Here is a 20,086-nt window from a genome sequence, read left to right on the forward strand (position 1 = left end):
TGTTAGAAGGATGTGCAGGAGGTCCAAGAGAGAAAAGGAACACAGTGGAAAGAGAAAGAATATTCTCTTGGAAGAATAAAAATTTTGGAAGAACTTGTATGTTTTCTCCCCAACAATGTAAAGAAGATTGAATTAATCTGCTTCTCAGAACCTCAGATTTGCCTTGTAAAAGGGGGAGAGATGATAAGTTTCTTTTTGAAGCTTCTGAAGTTCCTCCAATTAAGTTTTCCACATGGTTTCTGAGTGATCATTCCAAAAGGACCCTGGGGCAGGGCTTGTATAGGAAATCCTGATTCACTGGAGGAAAGGTCAGGGAGAGATGGCTGCTACAAACACATCTCTCTTAGGGGATTTTAAAAGCAGAATGGAATCACAGGGTGTCCCTTGGCAAGGGTGGGAGGTGGTCAGGGAGTGAGGAAGGGGAGTGGACTTGATTCACTCCCTTAGTCTGGTGTGGATCTCAGAGAAAGCAGAGCTTTGGAATCGTTGGGATTTGTATACATTCTTGAACTATACCACCATTCTTTCCTAATTCCTGGGTCCCAGAGCCTCTCTCCTCCTGTGCTTCTCAGCCCACACTTAGTAATCTTTCCAAAATCTGGAGAACATTTTTGCTCAACATTATAGAAGATAATACTGAACCTTTAGTTTCACACTACTTACAATTTTTCTTCCAAATCTGATTTCTCCCTTTACTATATAGTGTTTAAACTTAACTGGCTACTTGATAGAATTATACCGAATCAGACTGGCTACTGGATTGGGTCCCCCACAGGATACAGGAAACAGTGTTGTAAGTAGTAAGTTTACTATAAACATAGGTCAACTGAATACTGGGCACATCCCAGAGCCCTCAGGCCAATTCAACCCTCCATCCCAGTACTTGGGAGTTTGGTTTCACTTCACATATCCTAGGACCATTGGCAGTAATAAGTGGCACTGAAATGAACAAAGCTGAGGCTGAATTTAAGTCTCAACTACATCACTTTCTAACTGTGGTGCCTTAGGTTAGTCACTTCTCCAATTCTTAGCTGCCTCCTCAATGAAATGAAGATACTATCTACACCTCATAGGTTTTGCTGATGATTAAATCATATGATGTATAGGATGTATGCAAATATAACTGATACATACTAGATCATCAATAAATAGTGGTTTATTTCATTTCCATGATACAGAAGGGTCATTTGTACAGGAGACTTGAGGGTGCATAACTGAGGTTACTCATCTTGTTTCTCTAAATATCCTAACAGAATTCCAAGTTCTGAATCATTAATCTTCTAACATTATGAGTAATGATCTTTATACTATATTTACAATCAGATTTTGTAAAAAAAAATAATGAATTATATATCCCCAGTGGTAGAGGCCATCTGCATTAATTCAATAAATACTGACTGATCAATTATTATGCAACAGTCACTGTTCTAAGAGCTAAGGTTGCAGCAGGGAACAAGCCAAAGTGTCCTTGCTCTAGCACCTAGCATGGTGCCTGGTACATAGTAGGCGATCAATACATATTTGTTGAAGTGGACCCAGAGACATTTACAAAACATCACAGAGCATAAGAGTCCTAGATTTCTAGGAACAATCCTCAGGGCTGTCTAGATACTCCTACAACTCAGGAGAAGCAGGAGGTTTGATTTATGAAGGGCTAGACCATCCCTCTCTGACTACAGTGGGAGCATCTCCTGCTTTTAGAACCCTGCCCTGATGTGTTTTTCTGACTCTCTCTATGCTCTCAGTATAAGCTGGCACAACCACACAAACTGAGCAGTGAATAATTACTGCCTTATAGACAGATCTTAGAGACTCCTTACAGACGGATCCTAGAGACCTGTTAATAGTCCAACACTATTGCCAGGGAGTGGAGCTGGGAATTAAACCAAAAAAACACAAAAAACAACATACTAAAACGCTTACCAACTTCTCAGAGTTGCATTGTTACCTAAAAGCACTTAGGTACTATTATGCAAATTATACATGCATGATTTCCATAAAAACCAGTCACAAATGTCAATTGATGCTCATTAATATGCAATAAAATTCTCATTTGAAAACTATTAAGAGCCAAGAATGAATTCCACTTGGCTGCCCTCCTTTAATGAGAACTGCTGTGAAGTGCTCTATGCTATTATTCTTCAACAAAACAGTAAGGTGTCACAAAAAATCAAGCTTCAGAAGGTAACAGAAGGACCTGAGAATGATCATTTGACATTTCAGAGGCTAGTTTTGGATAGCTCAAGTTTTATGCTGCTACAGCTAAGACCTCTCCGTTTGGCTTCTCAGACATAGGCTGAGTGAACTCTAGGTTACTACCTCGCAAACAGAGCCGTGGTGATACTGAGCACTCCTTTAAAGGACATTTGTGAGGGTGCCACACAGCTGGAAAAAGGTAAACAAAACTTTGTTTCTGAGGTTCAATCAGTTTGGGAGACTGAATGTTCTCCTCCTCAAAAGAAGTAGAGATCCAAGGCCTTTGGAATTACTGGGGCTCTTCTCTGAAAACCCTCCTGGTCAGAATTTTTATGAGTGAACTTTCATGCTGTGTCTCTAAATTCCTTCAGTTAGACACTGATTTTCTCTAAACTGTTGTTTAGTGTTGCTGCGTAACCCAGTATCCTTGTGTGAGAGCAATTCCGGCTCTGTGAGGATAAAGAGATGGAAAATATAAGCCATCAAACTAGACTGTCCCTTCTGCAGCCACTTCCTTAACAAACTGTCCTAAACTTGGCTTGGAAGAAGGGGGTAGAGAATGGGCTTTTCTAGGTATAGTTTAACACAGTGGTTCTCAAACTTCAGTGTACATCAGAATCACCTAGAGAGCTCCTTAAAAAACAGATTGCTGGCCCCCATCTCCAGAGTTTCTGACTTAGTAGGTCCTGAGAATTTGCATTTCTAGTAAATTCGCAGGTGATGCTGCAGCTGCTGGTGTGGGAATCACACCATGAGAATCGTAGTCCAACTAAAGGAAATACAGGGCTTTCATAAAAGTTTAAATCACACAAACCCTTGAAGTAACCTGTAATTTGTTACTTCAAGCTGCTGTGATGAGGCTCATGTACATTTATAGATCAAGTCATTTGACTTGTTCACTAGAAATTAATCTCAGAGAAGTACTATTAAGAAATTAGACACTTAAAACAGCACTCATTTTTTTCATTCTTTGAATGATTCTTAAATATTTTTTTGGACATGAGATACTGATGAAAGCTATAGACCCTCTCCTGAGAAACATACAAATATGTAATATTTTACATGTAAAATCATAGGCAGCCCATCAACCACCCCCATAAACCTCAATCATCCCACATGACGAGGCTCATTTCAAACTACAACTCAGCTGAAGCCAGGGATAACAGAAAGTTTTTGTTTGTTTTTATTGAAGTATAGTTGACATACAATGTTACATTAGTTTCATGCATACAACATAGTGATTCCACAACTCTATGCTCACCACAAGTGTAGCTACAACATTATTACAATACCATTGACTATATACTCTCTATGCAATACCTTTCATTCCCATGATTTCCATAACTGGAAACCTGCACCTCCCACTCCCCGTCACCCATTTTGCCTGTCTTCCTACCCACCATCCCTACCCACCCACCCCCCTCAGGTGGTTTCTGTCTTGGTGAGTCTGTTTCTGCTTTTTTTATTTGTTCATTTGTTTTGTTTTAAGCGAAATCATATGGTATTTGTCTTTCTCTGACTTATTTCACTTAGCAGAATGCCCTGTAGCTCCCTTCATGTTATCATGAATGGCAAGATTCCATTCTTTTTATGGCTGAGTAATATTCCATTGTATAAATATATACATGCACATCTTTTTAATCCATTTATCTATCGATGGACACTTAGGTTGCTTCCATATCTTGGCTATTGTAAATAATTCTGCAATAAACACAGAGGTGCATATATCTTTCTGAATGGGTGTTTTCATTTTCTTTGGGTAAGTACCCAGTAGAGGTATTACTGGATCATATGGTATGTTTATTTATTTATTTTTTTAAAGATTTTATTTATTTTTAATTTTTTGAGGAAACCCCTATGCTGTTTTCCACAGTGGTTTCACCAACTTACATTCCCACCAACAGTGCATGAGGGTTCCCTTTTCTCCACGTCCTCACCAATACATGTCATTTCTCATCTTTTTGATACGAGCCATTTTGACTGGTGTGAGGTGATATCTAATTCTAGTTTTGATTTGCAGTTTCCCTGATGATAAGCGATGCTGTGCATCTTTTCATGTGTCTGTTGGTTCTCTCTATGTCTTCTTTGGAAAACGTCTAATAAGATCCTCTGCCCATGTTTAAATTGGATTTCTTTTTTTTTCTTTTTTGGTGTTGAGAGAAAAGTTTTTAATTAAGTTTTTCCTTATATTATTCTCATAAATCAAATATTTCTTTGTGGCTACCCACAAATAAAGTGTGGTTCACTAAGATATTAAAGGCTATGACAAACTCTGTCAGCAATTAAAATATTTTTTTTTAAAGATTTTATTCATTTATTTGACAGAGAGAGACACAGCGAGAGAGGGAATACAAGCAGGGGGAGCGGGAGAGGGAGAAGCAGGCTTCCCGCTGAGCAGAGAGCCCGATGCGGGGCTCGATCCCAGGACCCTGGGATCATGACCTGAGCCGAAGGCAGACGCTTAACGACTGAGCCACCCAGGCGCCCCAGCAATTAAAATATTTTAATAATCATTTTTAATATGTTTATTCTTTAATACAATAATTTTTCTCATTTAATTAGAATATTATTTTTATTAAGATAATTATTGACATAAATGAGTTAAATATCTATTATGTTAGTATTTGTTTTATTTTTCCAGCTTGTTCTATGTTCCTTTTATTGTATTCTTTAACTCTCATTTTCCCATCCATTAGCTTTTTAAAAAAACTGCTCTACTGACCTACAAATTCCATATAATAAACCGCCAATATTTAAAAGTGTCAATTTGATAACTTTGACATGTATATACATCTGTAAAACCATTCTTGCATTTAAAATAATGAACAGGTAGTAATAGTCCCAATTTTGTTCCTTAAAAACAAAGTTGTTTTGGCTATTCTAAATACTACACATTTCCACATGAATTTTAGAATGAGGTTATCAATTTCTATAAGAAGGGCATCTGGGATTTTGATTAGGATTGCATTACATCTATAGATGAATTCAGGGAAAATCAACATCTTAACAATATTGAGCCTTCTACCCCTTGTCTTAGTCAGCTTAACTGGTACAACAAAATACCATAGACTGGGTGGATTATAAACAACAGAAATTTATTTCTCATGATCTTGGCTGAAGTCCAAGATCATGGTACAAGCATGGTTGAATTCTAGTGAAAGCCCTTTTCCAGTTTACAGATGGCTGACTTGTATCCTCACATGATGGAAAGAGAGTTACCGAGCTCTCTGGCCTCTTCTTATAAGGGCACTAATCCCATTTATATGGGCTCCATCCTCATGACCTAATTATCTTCCAAAGGCCCTGCCTCCAAATATCATCACATTGAGGACTAGATTTCAACAAATGAATTTGAGGGGACATAAACATTCAATTCATATCATCTATGAACAAGGTGTATCTCTCCATTTACTTAGGTCTTCTTTCTCTCAGAAGGGCTTTGTAGTTTTCAACGTATAGCTCTTGCATAATTTTAATCAGATTTATCCCCTAAGTATTTCATATTTTTTAATTATAAATTTTTTTTACTTTCAATTGTGATTGTTTAACACTATATATCTCCACAATTAATATCTGTATACTGATATTGTATTTTGCAACCATGCTAAACTTATTTAATAGTTCTAGTAGCTCTTTTGTAAATTCCATTGATTTTTCTATATAGATGATCAGGTCACATGCAAATAAAGGTAGTTTTACTTCTTTCTTTCCAAACTTTTCATTTATTATTATTATTTTTTTTACCTTATTGTACTGGCTAGGACCTCCAAGACAATGTTGAATAGAATGAGTAAGAGAAGTCATCTTTCTCTTGTTCTTGATCTTAGGGAGAAAGTATTTGGTCTTTTATCATTAAATATAATGCTAGATGCAAGTTTTCTGTAGATTCCCTTCATGAGGTTAAGGAGGTTCTTTTATTTGTTTGTTTATTTATGGAGATAGAAGTTTATTGCAAGGGAGTAGAGGCAGGACGCAAAGGAGACTGTCTGCCATGAGGCAGTCGGAGTGGGGGCTCTAATTAAGGGGGAAACTGAGGAGGATATGGGAACATATGGAATCTTCCTGTGCCTGGTTGTAAGTATCCCATTGGTCAGCTAGGCTTATGGATATTTTGAGGTGGGTTGCCTAATGAGCCTGTTTGTATTCAGCCCAGTGGTCACTGTGGGCTTTTTACTTAGGTTTCCATTGCTCAAACTTGTTGCCTAAAAGTAGCCTCTACATTCCCCTTTGACAGATCAACAACAAATCTTTGGCATTTGGGCAAAGGTCTCATCTTCAGCAGTTGCTTTATGCTGGACAGGGGGCATGCTGTCCCTACTTAAACTTGTCAGTCCCTCAGGGGTTCTGTGCAGTTATAGACCAGAGCATGGTATTATATTAACATGCTGACAAGCAATGTGAATGAAATTCCCTGGTGGCCAGGTCCATGGGATTTAGGGGGAGGGGACCCTCTGATGGTATGGGCTAGGATCCTTGTTGAATCATAAGTTGTATATAGAATTGTTGGATTCACTCAGATGGGTAGGAATGTATTTTGCCTGTAGATCAAGATGGTGGCTGGATCTGCAGGAACAAAGGAAAAAAGTGGGTGGGGGGGAAGCTGAAAGAAGCAAGGTGGCTGAGAGTCAGCCAGTGTCAGGAAAGGGTCCCAACTGAGTCCATAATGTGTGTGGATTCACCCTGGATGAGCTTCCACTGCCAACTGCTGCACACGTTGAGAATGGAGACCTCAGGGGGATGGAGTAGGAGAGGAGAGGAAAGGGTCCTTTGCCTTCACAGGCATGGGCAGTCTGACCTGTTCACCCTCAAACCTTTAGACCACATGGGGAGCTGCCCTGGCTAGAGATCTTCAGTTGTCTGAGGAGTACTAGGGTTAGACCTCTGAAGGGCTGAAAAGAGAAAGGAGAGAGAGGGAAGGATCCCTCAGAAGGGCAAGAGGGAAAATCCCTCACTCTTCCGGGCAAGGGCAGTCCCGCTGGTTCCCCCCTGGGGTTTTGTATCCTCACCAAGGTATAACCTCTGCCAGAGGCTGTCATTTTCCCAAGGAGTACTGGAGTCGGTCCACTGAGGGGAAAGTCCCAAGAAATTCCCAGAGAATTCAAGGAAAGTCCTAGGCTGGCAGAGGGTCCCCGTATGGGATCCACCAAATGTGGGGGGACCCGAAGGGGTGAAGACTGGTGGTGTGGGTTGTGAAAGAATTCACCCAAGGCAGAACAAAGGGGACAGAAGTTTACTGAAAACACTGCAAAGAAGCACCGGGCAGGACAGCAAAGGAGAGACTGTCTGCAAGGAAGTTCTCTTCCTAGTTTGCTGAGACTTTCTTTAATAGATGTGGGCTTTCACATTCTCTAATATTTCTTGAATGAACTTTGGTAGTTTGTCTCTTTCAAGGAATCTGTTCATTTTATCTAAGTTGATAGAATTATTCGGATAACGTTTTTGTAATATCTGTAGAATTTATAGTGATGTCACCTCTTTAATTCATAACATTAGTAAATTGTGTCTGCTCTCTTTTCATCCTATCAATCTGGCTAGAGGCTTATTGATTTTATTGATAGTAACAATCAATCAACATTTGCTTTCATTGATCTCTACTGGTTTTTTGTTATCTATTTTATTGATTTCTGCTCTGATATTTATTACTTTCTTGTGCTTACTTTGGGTCTCATTTGCTCTTTTTGTTTTAGTTTCTTAGGATGGAAGCTGAGAATATTAATTTGAGACTTTTCTTCTTACAAACCCTCAAGCACTATAAATTTTCAGCTAAGTACTACTTTTGATCATTTCTAATTTCCCTTTTGATTTCTTCTTTGACTCATGAGCTATTTTGAAGTGTATTATTTAGTTTCCAAATATTTGATGATTTCTGTTATTGATTTCTTAACTGATTCTATTGTGATCAAGAACATACTTTGTATGACTTGAATCCTTTTAAATGTACTGAGAATTGTTGTATGGCCTAGAATATGGTCCATCTAAATATTCCGTGTGCACTTGAAAGGAATGAACATTTTGCTGTTGAGAGGAATAGTGCTCTATAAAGATCAATGAGGTCAAGATGATTCTGTTGGCTTCTTCTTCCATATCTTTAATTATTTTCTGTCTTCTTGTTATATCCATTACTGAGAAAAAGTCAATGAAATTTTGAACTAGAGGGGTGCCTGGGTGGTTTAGTTGGTTGAGCAACCAACTCTTGATTTGGGCTCAGGTCATGATCCCCCGGGTGGTGCGATGGAGCCCCGAGGGCAGCTCTGCTGAGCACAGAGCCTGCTGGAGATTCTCTCTCTTCTCCCTCTTCCCCTCCCCGTGCTCACACTCTAAGTAAATAAATAAATAAAATTAAAAAAAAAAAAAAGAAAATTTTGGACTACAACTATGAATTTGTCAATTGCTCTTTGAAGTCATACCATTTCTACTTCATGTATTTTGAAGCTCTGTTGTTAGGTGCATAAATGTTTAATATTGTTATGTCTTCTCGATGAATTGACTACCTTATCATTATGAAATGATTTTCTTTATCTATAGTAATATTCTTTGCGCTGCAATCTATATTTTGATTAGTGTGTTAGCATGGTAAATCTTTTCCATCCTTTAATCTATTTGTGTCATAATATATGAAGTGTGTTTCTTGTACATAGTATATTGGTGGCTTTGCTTTTTTTAAAATCCTATCTTTTTTTTAAATCCTCAACCATTAGTTAAGGTGTTGAGATCATTTACATCTAAAGTAGTTATTGGTACATTTAAGTTAAATATATTATGTTGCTGTTGTTTTTTATTTATCTCATCTCTTCCTTGTCCCCTTTTTCCTCCTTTTCTGACTTCTCATAGGCGAACTGAATATTTTCATGTTTCCATTTTATCTCTTTATTGGCTTATTAGCTATGCTTCTTTATTTTCTTTGTGATTGTTTTTGTGTTTACAGATACATCTTAATTTGTCATAGTCTATCTTCAGATGATACCATATCATTTCACATGTAGTATAACAATATACTTCCATATCTCCATTCTTAGCCTTTGTGCTCATTGTCATGTTTTTTTAAGCAACTGCTTTCTGTTTGGCTTGTTTATCTCTTGGTCTGTGCTACTTATAAACTGGTGAACAACTTGGAAGGAAAATTGCTCAGATCATTGGGCTAATTCTCTGTCTCTGCTTTCCATAATCAGGTCTCTCTCATCAGGCTGTAGAATGTTCTGCTCAGGTTTTCTGACTTTTAGCAGCTGCTTTTTGCTTGGGTTCTTAGCTCCTCCTCCACCTGCTACTTAGTAAAAAGTAAATGTCTCAAGGGAAAAGCAATCTAGTATGTGGGACACTCACTGAGTTTCTCTTCTTTATGAGGTCTTAGCTCTCAAGGTCTGGTTGCCTTAGTAGGTCTTTTACAAACTCAACTAAATTTTAAAAATCTAGCTTTTCAGAGTGCCTGGGGGGCTCAGTCAGTTAAGCGTCCGACTTCATTTTGGCTCAGGTCATGATCTCAGGGTCGTGAGACTGAGCCCTGTGCCGGGCTCCACACTCAGCAGGAGTCTGCTTGTCCCTCTCCCTCTAATCCTCCTCCCCCCACTTGCTCTCTCTCTCACTCTCTTTCTATCTCTAAAATAAATAAATAAAACATCTTTAAAAATATCAAAAAAATAAAATAAAATCTAGCTTTTCTAGATGTCCTCTATGGGAGCAGCAGTCTACTACCAGATAATCCATCACAGCCAGATGCTTAATGCCTTGTAATATGTTTAACCTTAAAATCTTTTTTACTGACAAGACCCAACTGTTTAAAGATAATCTTTACAGACACAAATGATAGTGCAAACAGTATAACTACCCTTACTATTAACTATGAGACCAATTAAGATACATTACAGAATTCTTAAGTTATAAAAGACAAACCTATTACAGGGACTGGTTTTACTATCATTATTACTGGTCAGTGTGTATTTGAAAATTAAAAGTTTCTATAAAAGTATGTATTAACACAAAGGCTAATGCTTATTCTACAGGTTTATACATGTTCAAACTAAAGTTAAAATTTCTCCTAAGAAATTCATTGCAATAACTTCTATTCTGGTTTTCTTTTCTTCCTTTAGTTTTCAGTCTAGGGCATAGAAATCCATTTCAAAGCTATTGAGTAAAAGTTGCAGCATGTGTTATGGGCGCCAATAGCAAAATGTCTGCCACAGAACTTCATCATTTCTTTCCCCCTATTTAGCTAACGTTTGCATTCTGAACACAGACTCACAGCTGGGTTTCTAATAAGAACTAGAGATCACAAATTTCTATAAAGTGTCTATAAGCTCATAGGGCCCTGGTCACACAGCAGCCTTTATCTGAGGGTTTTAAAATCTCATTTACTTCGTACTATTTTGTTAGTTTGCATTTTGTATTTCACTTGTTTGTACTCACCAGCTTCCCTTCGTGCTTCTCTGCTATTTTTCTCCAGTCCTGGTGTGGTGGGAATCCCACTCCTCTCTGGTCTGGTGGACCAGATTACAGTTTTACATCCAAACAAGAGCAAAACTAAAAATGAAAGCCAAGTAGTGCTGGGAAGTTCACTCCTAAAACGTTTGTTAAAATCATTTGTTTAAAAATGTTCGCATCTGTTGCTTGGCACTGATCCTTAAGCTCCAAGACCCCTACCTTCTTAACTAATTATCCTCATGTCAAGTAATCAGTTGTAGTAGATTGACTATATACTCATAAAACTCCCCACACCCAAATCCCTCAAAATAGAGGGGAAACAACTGGGATAGAATCTAAGAACTTTTCTCAATTCCACTATTAAAGAAAAGGCATAAAGAAATAAAGAAAAGGTATAAAAGGGAACATAACAGATATGGTGTTGTGAGAAAGCATTGTAACAGCCTATTTTCTCTAAAAACCAACCCCCCCCCCCCCCCCCCCCGCGAACTGATCACACTGCTCCTGCCCCAGACGAAGACCATGTATAATCCACAGTAAGGAATAAATGAGCAAGAGGAACTGTAAACAGTCTGGCCAACCAGAAGCAATAGAGGTACAATGCAACCAAGACACTGCAGACCCCGTTTCCCACTGAGCTAATATAATCCACACTTGGCAAGGAGGAGTTCTCACTGCAGGGCTCTCCTGCCTAAAGACACAGGCTCCCCGGGAGAAAGGCGGTGGGAGAGGGGAGAGGAAGACAAAAGAAGAGAGGGAAACAATTGCTATAGGGGAGACTCACAGTGAGAAGTAAAATTGTGTGCATTCCCTTTGACCCAGAAATGCCAGTTTGGGGAATCTTCCTATGAAAATGGAAACCAAGTGTAAGGATGAATGTAAGATGTTTACTGTGCCATAATTTGTGTAAAAAAAAAAAAAGCTGGAGTGAAAACTGGAATACCTATCAATACAGAAATAACAGGAAAAATTATGGAACTTCTACAAAGAAATATTAAGTAGCTATTAAAAATAAGAAATTGGATCAATTAAATTTATATATGTAGAATAATGTACATAACATAACAAATAAAATGAAACAAATAACAGAGTAAATGGTATTATATGATCTCATTTACATATGAAATAGAAAATAACTACATATTTGTTTGAACATAGAAAAGGAGTGAAGGAATTCACACTTAACTTTTAATAGTGGTTTTGTCAGGAAGATGGAGGGGGAGAGGAGGTGGAGATTAATAACATTTTCTTTATAGACTACTGTCTTACTAGACTTGTTACAATGAGTGTGTACTGCTTTTATAATTTAAAAATGTAATAAATTTAAAATATAAAAAGGATTTATTGACTTTATAATTACAAGTAATGCCAGACCCCAGAGTTCAGTGGGGTGTGTAGTTCTCTGGCATTTGCTTTAAATTGATCCTGGTGGGTAGAGGTAAATAGTAACTTCTGCTCTCTGAGAGAGGCCTCACCTTGTGTCCCCCAACAACAGCCAATTAAAGCACAGACTTGATAGTACCCCTGGAGAAAGCCGGTGGCTGTGAAATGAAAACTATAGGTACCTCTCCAAAGCCTCAGCCACAGAGCTTCCCAAGGGGCTGCCTGAGCCAGTGAGCAGCCAGCAGAGGCATGGATGAGAATAGAACAGTCTTTTGTCTGGAAAAATCCCACTACTCCAACTCCTGACAACTTTTCTTGGCTCCTGTTCCATACTTCAGAGATGAGATGCACAAGTCTGGCCCAGCCTCCACAGGGATAAACATTAAACTCTGTGGGAAAGATGCTGCCGCCCAGTTTTGAAGTCTGTGTTAGCACTTCGGTGGAAGATTCTTTGAGGACCACTGGAAGTTGGTTGTGGGCCTTCCAATTGTTACCTACAGGATAGAATTAAGTCCCTGGAGGAGTGATACTTGGCTCAGTATTTGCATTTGATATTTCATGCTGATAGAAGCTTCCAGATCTTTTGAGGGGTAATAGATATATGATATTCAATAATAAAGAAAATAATGTGCAGAAGCTAGCAGCCTGTGAAGAATTAACTTTTTCAATCACTCATTCATCTTTCAACATCTTTTCTCTTCTTGTACAGTCCTACTGTCCTCCACCCATGCCTCTTCTTCTCCCTACTTAACCTCTTTAATAGATTTTTTATTCAATGTTTTCCTGATTATCATAGAAATGCTAGAGTGTTCATGGAAAATATGGTTACATTTTTTTAAAAAGTAATCATGTATAATCCTACTGCTGACAATATTTTGGAATAGTTTCTTTTTGTCTTTATACTTATTCTTTTTAATTATTTAAATTCAATTTAGTTAATATATACTATATTATTAGTTTCAGGGTTAGAATTTAATGATTCATCAGTTGCATATAACACCCCATGCTCATTATATCCTTATGCCCTCCTTAATGCCCATCACCCACTTACCCCATCCCCCCGTCCACCTCCCCTCCAGCAACCCTGTTTGTTTCCTAGAGTTCAGCCTCTCTTATGGTTTGTCTCCCTCTCTATTTTCATCTTATTTTATTTTTCCTTCCTTTTTAAAGCAGGTCTGTGTTTGTGTAGCTTCGCAAGTATAGATGAATATCTCACGTATATACCTAATATTACAAAAAAATATGAGAGAATATGTGGAAGTGGAAAAGAGGTTCGGCCAGCATGTTGCTGTTGTTATCTGCACAGTTGTGGTGTGGCTATGTGTTCTGGTGTGTCAAGCTGGTATTCATATTCCTCAGACTAACTGTGACAGCAGCCTTTATATCTCAGCCCTGCTTTTCTCCTAACGGCTGCCTTGGAAGTCAGCAATATTTGCGTATAAAGATCCCCTTGGGTAGTTATTTGATCTTCTTTCATCCCAGTTTTTCACTTGCAGATAATTGGGCACCTAGGATCCCAGCAGGCCACTATTCTCTTCCCTTCCCTGTCTCTTGATAGTACCGTTTCTGCTCCCTCTTTATTGGATCTTCTGGGTTTATCCTAACAGTATCCAAAAGCAGGCAGGCATCACCAGCCTGGGCACAATTAGAGAATCATCAAAATGCCCATTTGGAAAAGACACTCAATTAAGCATGCATTCTGTTCAACATGTTCAGAGTAAATACCGCTGCTAATGGGGCCTTTGGGAGATTCTACTTCATGCAGAAAACCAGGAATATATCAGATTAGAGGCAAGAAGGACCTTGTTGGCCTGGAGTCTTGCTTGACCAATACTTTAGACCCTTACCACACCGTCAGTCCAGGCCACATCTGCAGGCCCTTATCATTTCCCTAGTTAAGACATCTGATTCTGTCTTCTCTCTCAAGGTCTCCCCAGTTACCCTTGCAGAATCAGGATGGATAGCTGGCAGGGCCAACTGATAGTCTGACGTTCCAGCATAGACAAATGGCAGTGGGAAAGCCCAGAGCACTCTTTCCTGGGTGTTCCCATTGTCACTCTGGAACAGGTGCCCATGGCAGCAAGAGAGCAATTTCAACCAACAAAACCCTGGGCAGAACCTTGAAGTTTCTCTAAGAGGCCCTCCCATGCTCTTCCTTGTCCTCATACCAAGAAATCACTTCTCTCCGTCAGAACTCCAGAACTTTCTGCTAATCTCTATCTATGCAAAGCTCCTCACTGAAGCACTGAAAACTGAATTCCTCAGAGCTATGCTTCTACAATGATCTCTTCCTTATCACAAACATCATAAAGTACAGAGGCTGTTAGGCTTAGCACCCCTATCTCCCTCCCTATTTTCATGATGAGCTAAAAAGGAAACATCCTGGGGGCACTTTTGAATAGGAACTTGCAATATGAAGGGAGAACACAGTGGAAGGGGGCCAGGCAGTTCAGCCTATAGGCTATCAATCTGCATGACCTCTGCCTTCTACTGCCAGTTGCCCATCTGGTCACTGCCCAGTAGCCCGGTCAAAGCAGGCCTGAGTTCTGCAGTGATGGTCTGACAGCCTCACTGCTGGGTCCTCTGTTGCCTGGCAACCCACATCTGAAGTACACTGTCCCAGATTTGGGTTCAGGTATTAAAGGGGTACTCAGACCCTCTCAACAACCCCCCCCACCCCCACCCCACGAGGCAAAGTGGCCATGGAGAAGAGCAGAGGATGCAGCATACAGCCTATGAATATAATTTGACTTGGCACATTCTGACTATATGTGGGGCAAGAAGGTAGTTGGTGATACCTGTTTCTGGTCAATCCTAGGAGTATATTGAATGAATCTACCCTCCCTGTCATTTACCTCCTTTAGAATAGACTGCACATCTCTAGACTGGACTGGACACAGAAAAATGTTCTGGAAGCACCTCGGACATAAACAGACCTCAAGGCCTTGCTTGGGTTGGACGCACCTCCCAGGAATTGCTCAAATTTTGACCCAGTCTCTGGTCAAAAGTTACACGGTTCCCTACAACAAACAGACTAAAGTCCACACTCTTGTGTTCTCAACAGGCTGGCCTATAGCTCTCCTGCTTTATCTCCGATTGCAAACCTGCCCTGGCCTGACCCTCCCCACCTCTTCACCTCACTCAAGCCACACCAGCACTCTGGCTCTGACTCGCACACCAAGCACTGGCTCAAGTTACTCTCTTCCAGGGAATGAATGCTCTTCCACACTACAGCTGCCAGTCAAAGCACCACACCTCCTCCTGAGCTCTACTCAAAAGACACTTCTTCCTTGGAGGAAAATAACAATCCCTCCTGAAATAGCTAGTTCTCTGCTCTCCACCTGGAAACCCTGGCTGGCCTCCACGCCTTCCCCACAGTTTCATAACAGGTGTGATAATTATAGCACTCAGTATAGTTGTCATATATAAGCCCTGTCTACATCAGTGTCAAAGGGACTATGTCTTTTATAGGCTGGTTCCTTCATGCTTCTATCTGGAATGAATGCATCCCACCTTCATTAATTCTTACTCACTCTAACAGGTTCTTTCACACAATCCCCTCTGGATTCCACCTTTAGCAGTGCTCTATTAACAATAGAAATGGATTTTTTCAATCCATTTTCCTCAACACACACCGTCTTTCTCTTGATCCAGACACTACTAATGCCCATTTTTCTGTGTGCTCATCCTCCCCCACCTCTGCAAAGCAGGGTACGCTGCAAGGTGGGGTTCAATAACATGGGATATTCTCTGGCTGTATCATCTATCTCTGCCTGAGTACCTCATGATTATGACAAGTGCCTCAGAAAAACACCTTGAGAAGTCTAGATGGAAAACAATGCCCCATGGAAACACATAAATATTTTACCAGGTTCTGAACAAGACTCTTGCTCATAAATATTTAAACTCCTTGATAGCATAATGTTCAGTGGCTAATTAGAGTCAACTTGTACTGGGGTGGGGAGCTGAGAGGAGGAAGGGAATACAACAATACAATACAACAGCAATGGCAGCAGGCATTCTACAGAGCCCCTTTGAAGGATCTAAAAACACTGAAAATGCTCCTGAGGTCTCCGCAGTTTGCACAGACATTCATTTTCCAAGTGCGCTCCCTCTGGAGTGGGAGGTAGGTCAGTGCCCTGTGGAGCTGTCTAGAGAAGGCACTCACTGGGCTGCAGGCAGGCTGCTACTGCGGTCACAGCCCCCTTAACCTTGCCAAACGTCTCTCAGCACTGGTGGCACGAAGAAGATTTTCAAATAAAGTACACAGGACTCAAAATGAGGCAGACCCTGTAAGAATGATCATGGCAGCTTTATTTAAAATAGCCCCAAACTGGTAACAACCCAAGTGCCCATCAGTAAGAGAATGGATAAGCATATGGTATAGATAGTAATATGAAGGAATATTATCTTGGAATAAAACGAAATGAACAACTGATATACTTAATAACATGGATGAATCTTAAAACATCATGTTGAGCAAAAAGAAGTCAAATGTAAAAGTCCATCAGTGTGAATGCATTTATATGGATGTTTAAGAATGCAAAATGAATCTATGATGATACGGATTATAACAAAGTTTGCTTATGGATGGTGGGGATGACCAGAAAGGGGCATGAGGGAAATTTCTGGGATTGAATTTTTTTTATATCTTGTTTGGAATGTGGATTTGTCAAAACTGGTGGAGCTCCTAGCATAGGATTTAGCTTTGCAATGCTGTGATGGGGGTGCCTGGGTGGCTCAGTTGGTTAAGCGTTTGCCTTCGGCTCAGGTCATGATCCCAGGATCCTGCTCAGTGGGGAGACTGCTTCTCCCTCTCCTCTCCATTCGTGCTCTCTGTCACTCTCTGTCTCTCTCTCTCAAATAAATAAATAAAATCTTTTAAAAAAAAAGCACTGTGAGGATAAAAGAGGCCACGGATCTCCAGGATCATCATTTACCCATAAAGTATTGATTGACCTGAATTACCTAAAAGGACTTCTAGTATTTTACCAAGGGTTCTGCAACCCTTATGGGAGTTAATGCCTTGTTTGTGTCATTTAATTATCTAATTAATTCAACATTTATTAATTGCTTATAATATGCCAAACAGGAACATAGCCATGAACACAACAAAAAAATTCTTGTCCTTATGGAGCTGATATTTGAGTGGGGGGATATTGGACAATTAACAAAGAAACAGTTATACTATATAATGCCAGGCAATGATAAAGCAATGAAGAAATAAAGCAGGGTCAGAGGGCGGGGAGTGACAAAGGCCTGATTTGGATCAGGTGGTCAGGGAAGGCCTGATCAAGGAGGTCACATCTGAAAAGAGACCTGAATGAATTGAGGACAGAAGCAGTGCAAGTATCTGAAGGAAGAGTGTTCAGGCAGAAGGAAGAACAAGAGGGGGAGAGTGACAGAATATGGTCAAACAGGTCAGATTGCATAAGGCTTTGAAAGGTAAACCCTGGAAGAGAGTTGGATTTTATTCAAAGTGTGAAAGGAACCATTAGAGAGTGTTAAGCAGGGAAGTAATATAATCCAACTGATGTTTTAAGAATGGGGAAAAGGAGGAAATTAAGAGATTTGCCTAATTCTTAGGGAAAAGTCAGAATAAGATCCAGATTTTTTTCCCCTTCAAAATCTTAATATCCTTCACACATCTATTTCTTTTTTTTTTTTTTTTAAGATTTTATTTACTTATTTTAGAGAGAGAGAGAGTGCACAAGTAGGGAGGGGCAGAGGGAGAGGGAGAAGGAGAGAGACTCTCAAGCAGACTCCTTGCTGAGCAAGGAGCCCAACTTGGGGCTCGATCTCATGACCCTGAGAGATCATGACCTGAGCTGAAACCAAGAGTCAGACACTTCACTGACTGCACCACCCAGGCGCCCCCACACATCTATTTCTTAACCACCTTCTGATTCAAGTTCTGTCTGGGGCCAGATCACATATTTATGGATTTCAAACTCTGATTTTCATTAACAAGTTTATATCTTAAGATAGTTATAAGTTTATAAACAGTGAGGTAGGTAATTTTTCTGTATGTTGGAAGTTTTTTCATAATAAATTGTTGGAGATAAAAAAAAGAGAGGTAGGGATTTGCATCCTTTATTGGGCAAAATTAATCAGCAACTAAATATGAATGTTATAATTCTCAACACCTTTCTGCAAAATAAAGGTTCTGATTTTTAACTAAATATGGAACATTCCTTCCAACTTTCAAATCCAACTTCTCTGCCCAAGTCAATCAATGTTCCACTGTCTCTGTGGCAAGTCAGAGCCTTGGTGCTTCTTTCTTCTCTTCCCCACTGCCCCTAATGATTCTGAAAACCTACAAGGGAGTGCAATTAAATGTGAATTTGTGGGGTGGGAAGGCAGACTCCTTCAACACCACCTGGAAATGCCCTTATGTTCAGACAACACAAAAGGAAATATTAAAATCCTCAGCAGGAAACAAATTGTAAGCATCTATTGTCCTCCCCAGAGAATCTCTTTCCCTCAATCATTATTTTCCCACTCTTTTGAGAGCCTTCTAGGCTGGAAGTCTGTGGCTTCATCCCATTCACCCCTTAGATCCCCCTAGGCCACAACTCTGCTTTCACTAGACTTGATGTTCTCTATCCCCAGGCTACCATAACTCTGCCTCTGACCAGGCTCTGACATTACTGAGGAAGAGGGGGAAGCTAAAAGCCGGTGGTAGAAGAGAAGGGGAAATACTGGGAGCACTCCAGAGACAATGGTGGCCCTGAGGTAGAATTAGGCTGCCAAAATGGAGACCAGAGTGCCCCCCACCCCCACACTTCCGCAACTGTAACTCAAGTAAAGCCTGCCGACGCATTTTATTCTACAGACTCAAACGGACTTGCTGCTACCTAGCTTGCAGAAAGGCCTTCTGTGATGAATATCACCACTGATGGAGAAAAATTAATTTTCCTTTGCAGGCCCTGCTGCCTAATACAACTATTCAACAATTTTCCCAGCTTTTAACCCCTCCACGAAAATCTTTCGCTTTTACCTAGGGATGCGATAATTTAATGCTATCCTCTATATCCTGGCTTAAAGGACTCTACCAAGAAAGACATTTCATTACAGGTTAGGATATAATTTGCCTGCTGTTCATGCATGCTTGTACCTAGAAAACCAACAAAGGAAAGAGTAAGCGCATGCCATGACCTCTCCCCCCACAGATGGCTACTCTGAAAGGTTAACAAAACTCAACTTTCAAAACAAGGTTGATCTTCGGCAGTAGCACGAGTATACTTAGATATACACCATTCAAACATCGAGCTCTAACTAGTGGCCTCTAGGTAAGTTGCAAACGGGTGCTTGCTGGGGTACAAGGATGCTGCAGTTCCCGGGCGATTCTCCTCTGCCCAGAACAGGGCAGTTTGACAGGCAATGCAACTTTCTCTGTTCGGGACCTCACACTCCCGGTGAGGGAGCCCATCCTCCCGACCGGCCACCCTGCACCCTGGGGTGAACGTGCCCCTGCAAAGCGGATTTGGGGACAAGCTCGGTGTGGAGGCTGTGGAAAACTGCTCCGGGCTTTCTGAATTTCAGCAGTCTGTCTGTCGCTCATTGAACAGAACAGCCACAGCCCCCCCTGCCCACCGAGTACCAGTACCCTCCCCTCTCCTCTCAGGAAATTGCCACCGGCACTCCTGGTGAGCGACCCCGGGCTCGCCTCCCGTTCCGAAGATAGTTTCTTAACCGTTTCCAAAGAAACCGCCCAGATTCTGGAAGGGAGAGAAAGCCCTGCCCCCTTTCCACTTTCCGCATGTAAGTGTTTGATGTTTTGTGGATACATAGTGTCCACAGAGAGGTCCTACAAAATCCCGAATTTGGGATCCTCGAGGGCGCGCTGCTCACCTCACCAAGTCTCCGACCGCCGAGAAGCGCCAAGCCCGCGTCTGGCGGCGGGACGCCCGCCGTCCCCAGGTCTCTCGCGGGTTCGCGGGGCTGGAAAGGCCCGGGAGGGACGGGGGCCAGGGCAAGGGCCAGGGCAGACGGCCGCGCCCATCGCCGCGCCGGGGGCCGGGCGTGGAGGCGGCGGGACGGCGGCGCCGGCCTCTGCGGTCTGCGCGGGGCGCGCGCTGCCCTCCCCGGC

General features: G+C 40.9%; 1 protein-coding gene across 3 annotated transcripts in view; it reads right to left on the reverse strand.

The window, feature by feature from the left end:
• GPR156 (G protein-coupled receptor 156) overlaps positions 1–20,086 on the reverse strand; it is an 83,659-nt gene extending 63,573 nt beyond the window's left edge. For all 3 annotated transcript variants that reach the window (XM_078066447.1, XM_078066450.1, XM_036111755.2), the window contains exon 1: positions 19,849–20,086. The gene's annotated coding sequence lies outside the window, so the exon portion shown is untranslated. The remainder of the gene's footprint in view (positions 1–19,848) is intronic.

Source organism: Halichoerus grypus, chromosome 1 (genome assembly GCF_964656455.1).
Source record: "Halichoerus grypus chromosome 1, mHalGry1.hap1.1, whole genome shotgun sequence".
NCBI lineage: Eukaryota > Metazoa > Chordata > Mammalia > Carnivora > Phocidae > Halichoerus > Halichoerus grypus.